We start from the raw sequence: 5,739 nt of genomic DNA on the forward strand, positions 1-5,739 counted from the left end.
AATTCGATTTGGTATGAGTAAATAAAAGTGTCACCTCCAAAACTGACCTGGCAACTCACATATGAGATAAGGGCCACCTTGTCATTGGATTTGTAATGCCATCTAACATGATGGATAAAAAAAATCCACATTAGGTGGGATGTCATGAAAAGAGCAGTAGTTTGGAAGCTAGAGAACATGAGCAAGTCATTGAACTTCTCTGGATTTTGTTCTCCTCATTGACAAAATGAGAAGCTAGCCATTGACAGATTTTTTTTTTAAATCAAAAGAAACAAAAAAATATGATTCTAATGATCATTTACCTTGCGGTTACAAACAGTAAAGATGCACAGGAGGTCTACAATAAATGGTCTCAGAAAATTAGCAGAAACAGGGGCGCCTGGGTGGCTCAGTCCGTTGAGTGTCTTCCTTCAGCTTGGGTCATGATCCTAGGGTCCTGGGACAGAGTTCCACATCGGGCTCTCTGCTCATTGGGGAGTCTGCTTCTCCCTCTGCCCCTCCCCACTGCTCATGATCTATCTCTTTCTCATGCTCTCTCTTTCTCAAATAAATGAAATTTTAAAAAAGAAAAGAAAAAGAAAATTAGCAGAAACAGAATCAGAAAAAAGTCACAATGTAAAGAACTACAAGTCCTGCTTTCCTCATCTCTTCTCTCTTTTGCTCCCAATCATACTGGGGGGAGGAAGGATGGCATGGAAGAGAATTGTTGAAGCAAAACTGTGAGAGAGTCCTGAAATATCTTAGAAAAGGAGAAAGCTGTTAATTTGGATTGTGTTCAGTTCTAAATGGACCTCTGGTAATCATCCATTCCTATGCTTCACTCAGCAGCAGCTGAGTCTGATGGGGACCCATCTCTCTTCGGTCAGACACAGCCCTAAATTGTCTCCACGGTGAACTCTCCCACCTCTGTTACTCTCCGAGCACTTATGTATAGTGACATATTATTGCAGGATATTTTTAAAGTATAAACATTTTTTTTTCTCAGATAGATTGCAAATCCCGCTTTGAGGAACAAAGCACATTGCATCCTGCTCTGCACTTGGGGCCCTTCTGAAACTACAATCCACAGAGCAGAGCTTTTTATATAGTGACCTTTACTAAATATTTGCTTATTAATTAATAAATTAGGTAGGGAGATTCTATAATAGTTTCTAGTCAGTGATCCCCACCTCCCAATATTCATGCCCTTGTGTTATCCTCTCCCCTTGATTGTGGGCTACACTTAGTGATTTGATTCTAATGAAGAGATTACAGGAAAAGTAATGGGACAGCACTCCCAAAGTTAGGTTACCTCCCTTCCAAAGAATGTGACTTCCGTCTTGTTTGCCATCTCTCGCTCTTTCTCAGACTCCTTGATCTAAGGGGAGAAGAAAGTGGCCATGTTCTGAATCACCCTGTGGAGAAGGCCACATGGCAGGGGACTGATGTCTCCAGCCAAAAGCCATCATGACCATGCCAACAACCATGTGAATGAGCTGGGAAGTGGAGTCTCCCTAAGTCAGCTCTCAAAATGCCTAGAGCTCTAGCCAGCACTGTGATTGCAGCCCTGCAAGAAACTCTGAGCTAGAGGGCCCAGCTAAGCTACACCTAGGTCTGTGACTCACAGAAACTGTGAGATTATACATTTTTGTTGTAATTCTTAAGCCTCTAAATTTTGGGACAAGTTATTACACAGCAGTAGATAACTGATACGATTAGCAATGCAGTGAGAATGAAGAGAACGTTCAGGAATGTAACACTCAAGGATGTGCAAGCTTCTTGCATTGATTTGCTTTGAAGCCATTCTGGGGAAAAAATCCCATCCCCTATATTCTTTACCACTGCCCCCCCCCACACCTTCCATTAAAATGAACCACAAAGCAGTTTCTGCACTTGTCATTACTTTTTGTTGGTCCATAACAATATGCATGCCAGTAGAAAGATCAATCTTAAAGGAATCAGAGAATGGAGAGGTTCATGTACAATCTTGACTATTGAAATAATTAAAGCTATGATTCACCCATAAGCCCAGTCCACTGTAACCCAAAAGAAGAAGTTAAATGGCTGCTGCTTCCTTTGTCCTCACAACCAGTCAACAACTGAGTGCTTCTGCCTGGAACTCTCTGCTCAGTGCAAGGTAGAGAAAGCAGATGGGGATAATGTACAAAGTCTCCCACTCCAATTCAACAGTTCAGCCTCAACATGTAGAAATATGAAGCTTTACACTAATTCCTCTCTTTGAGTCAAGCCTGTATGTCCAGAGAGAAGAAAATATTAGGGTTGGTAGCAGTTGGCCTATAGAAAAAGAAGAGCATATTTGGAAGACACCATGAAGATTCAAAACCTTTAAATATACTCTGGGAAAAGGAAAAAAGAAAAGAGCATCTGGGTTTCTCATAGAGTCCAACATACTCAGAAGACTGGCCATTTTCTGCTGAGTTCTGCTACCATATGCCAAAGTGTTTTGTTTGTTTAGTTTTTTAAAGCTTTCTCAGCTCAATGCCGTATACCTCACCCATCTGGGGCACTTTCTGGTGCATATGTGCAATACTGTGCAACCTAAGTCCAGGTTTTACCACCTTGAGAAACAAACAGCAATACCCCCAAGCATAACAGCTATGGCTTCCTGCTTTCTTAAAGGAACAGGAAGTCCCTCTTTCTCCAAGTTTCCACTAATCTGCTATGCACAAAAGTCCTGGAGGTAAAAGCTGGTTGCCCTTGGTGCTGGCTCCTGGAAACCCACCCTAGAAGCTGTATGTGCTAGAAGCTAGTACAACTGAAGATTAGCACATCAGGTCTGGGCTCTTATGCGGGGATCTATAGGTCATGACCCAAAAAGCATAGAAGACAATCTTTCTTGGATGGTCAGTTAAAAATTAGTAATAAGTTCATGCAGGGGGCACTTTCCAAAGATCACAGGACTACAGAGATACTCTCTTGCTCTCACCACCACATCTTGATTCTTCTCTTTTCCTCACACACCTTATTAATCCAATCCTGTTGGCCTACCAGGAGTGAGCCCAGGATGGATTCTGGTATTACATACCAGGAGAAACCAGAAGCAGGGCTTCAGCCCTTGACCTTTAATATAGAAGACACTTAACACATACCTTCTCCCACAAACTTTGTTCAAACCTCATAAAAAAAATCAATACTCAAAGCAAAAAATTTGGAGGCCTGATCACACTTTTGTAAGTCGTGCCTGATTTTTATATCAGTTTATAAAATCAAATAAGCATAACTGTGCTATGTAGTCTCCTAACTCCCTATATCAATGGACATGTTAAAGTAAGACATTATACACATACACAACCCCAAGCCTTTGAATGAACCAAAACGTTCTATTACCCATGGCAAAAATAGGATCTTATCCAAAGTGTGACATTAGCAGATGTTCCTGATTGGGCATCCACTTTATAATAGGTCCTATGCTAAACACAGTGGGATGTGAGGATAAATAAATGATCATCTCTGCCTCCAGGAGTTGACCTTCTAATAGGAGAGACAGATTAGTGATATGAGTGATAAACCCAAGTACATGCTAGATAAAAATTGTATCACTGAGCAAGATAAGGAAACACTTTATAAAGGAGAAGATGGTTAAACTGAGTAGGAGGCTGCCAGGTCATTTCAAGCAAAAGGAACAACATGAGCAATGGCCTAAAAGGGGCTGATTGTTAGAGATATTTATTGCTTCAGCCTCATCTTCCAACACATCTCCCTTAGCCACTTCTGCAATCACTACAATAAAGTACTTTCTGTTCTCTGAATATGAATAACATGTACGTTCTCACCTTTGCAAAGTGATGTTCTCTCTGAAGCAGTTACTCCTTGACCTCAGCTCCTAAGCCTTGGATCTTAATACCACCTTCTCAACCTTCTGGTCTTGACTTGAATGTAATGACTTCTCTGATCTCCCCAAGCCTGAGTTAGGTGTCACTTCTATGTTCCCTAACTGTATGCCATTACTTCCCTACCATAGAGCTTAACATACTCTATCATAACCCCAGCAGACTTATCTATATTCCTTGTAGATTGCACATTCCAAGAGGACATATCAAAACCATATCTATCTTGATCACCATTGTATCCCCAGCATCCAGCAGAGTGTCTGCCATATAGCTGTCACTGCATGCTGAATGAATCAATTGTTCAAAGTTTCCAGGCAAAGGACAGGGGTGGAGAAAGGGTAGGTGATAAGATTGAATTTATAGATAAGGGGTAGGTGATAAGATTGAATTTATAGGGGGCGCCTGGGTGGCACAGCGGTTAAGCGGGTAAGCATCTGCCTTCAGCTCAGGGCGTGATCCCGGCGTTATGGGATTGAGCCCCACATCAGGCTCCTCCGCTATGAGCCTGCTTCTTCCTCTCCCACTCCCCCTGCCTGTGTTCCCTCTCTCGCTGGCTGTCTCTATCTCTGTCGAATAAATAAATAAAATCTTTAAAAAAAAAAAAAGATTGAATTTATAGATAAGAATTAAAGCCCAGAAGACCTCATGTGCTCTGCTGTGTATATATGTTATCCTCTATTCCAGAAGTCATGAAGGGTTATAAGCAAGAGAACAGTGTGACAAGGCAGCAGTAAGAGGGCCTGAAATAATGGCAGGGGGCTGGAGACAAGAAGACTGATTGCAAGAGATACTGTATTTAAGAAGTTATATCTCCAGGGGCGCCTAGGTGGCACAGTCGTTAAGTGTCTGCCTTCAGCTCAGGGCGTGATCCCGGCGTTATGGGATCGAGCCCCACATCAGGCTTCTCCACTAGGAGCCTGCTTCTTCCTCTCCCACTCCCCATGCTTGTGGTCCCTCTCTTGCTGGCTGTCTCTCTCTGTCAAATAAATAAATAAAATCTTAAAAAAAAAAAAGAAGTTATATCTCCAGGACCTTATGATTTATTACAAGTTTAGGTAAGGGAGTGGGAGAATAAGGATGACTCAAAAAATTGGTAAAATGAAAGATCTATGGGGGATATCTTTATTTTTCTCTTACATGAGAGAGATGAGTAATGTAAACAATACGATGGCCCTGGGTATTCAAGACTAAAAACATGTCTACAGTTCATTACTGCGTGTCTTGATATTGTCAGCTCAATAAGCTACAGAGAATTTGTACCCTCATGGGTGGAGAATTCAAAATTTCAAAGGACTACTTCATAATTAAAATAAGAAAGGAATAGGTAGGATGCCTTTTTATAATAACACAAAATAAATCATCTTTCAGTTCTTTAAGAAATGGGTAGTAAGTGGAGGTTGAATCGCTAAATCTTGACTTAGAAAAATGACACATTATCTGCCTATTTTCTTATCACTCTTTGCCTTCAGATTACCAAAAACTTTGCCAAAGATGAAAAACTCAAGCACACAGTGTCTTCTAGGAGATACTTATCCAAGTGGAAACACTGAGGAAACAACATGTAATAGAGCAAAGGGAAGGATACGCTTGATAAGTGAGAGAAACCCTCAACGTCTAGGGAGGAAATGGTTCTTAGAAAACATTTTAAAGAGATGAGGGAGGACACCAGGCAACAACAAAATGTCTTCATGTGGCTGGGAGATAGGGTTTGGGAAAAAAACAGAAAATCAAGAATGCTGAGCACAGAAAGAATAACTCTTAAGAAAGTTGGAAAAAATCAGAGGGAGAAATGGAAGCAAACGTGGTTAGAGAAAACAATTACAAAGCAGGCCCCCAACCCCCAAATTTCACTCTGAGCTACAAAGCACAGAAAGATTATGAACAGGATTAGAATTTGGCCAGAATTCCT

Source organism: Ailuropoda melanoleuca, chromosome 1 (assembly GCF_002007445.2).
Source record: "Ailuropoda melanoleuca isolate Jingjing chromosome 1, ASM200744v2, whole genome shotgun sequence".
Lineage (NCBI taxonomy): Eukaryota > Metazoa > Chordata > Mammalia > Carnivora > Ursidae > Ailuropoda > Ailuropoda melanoleuca.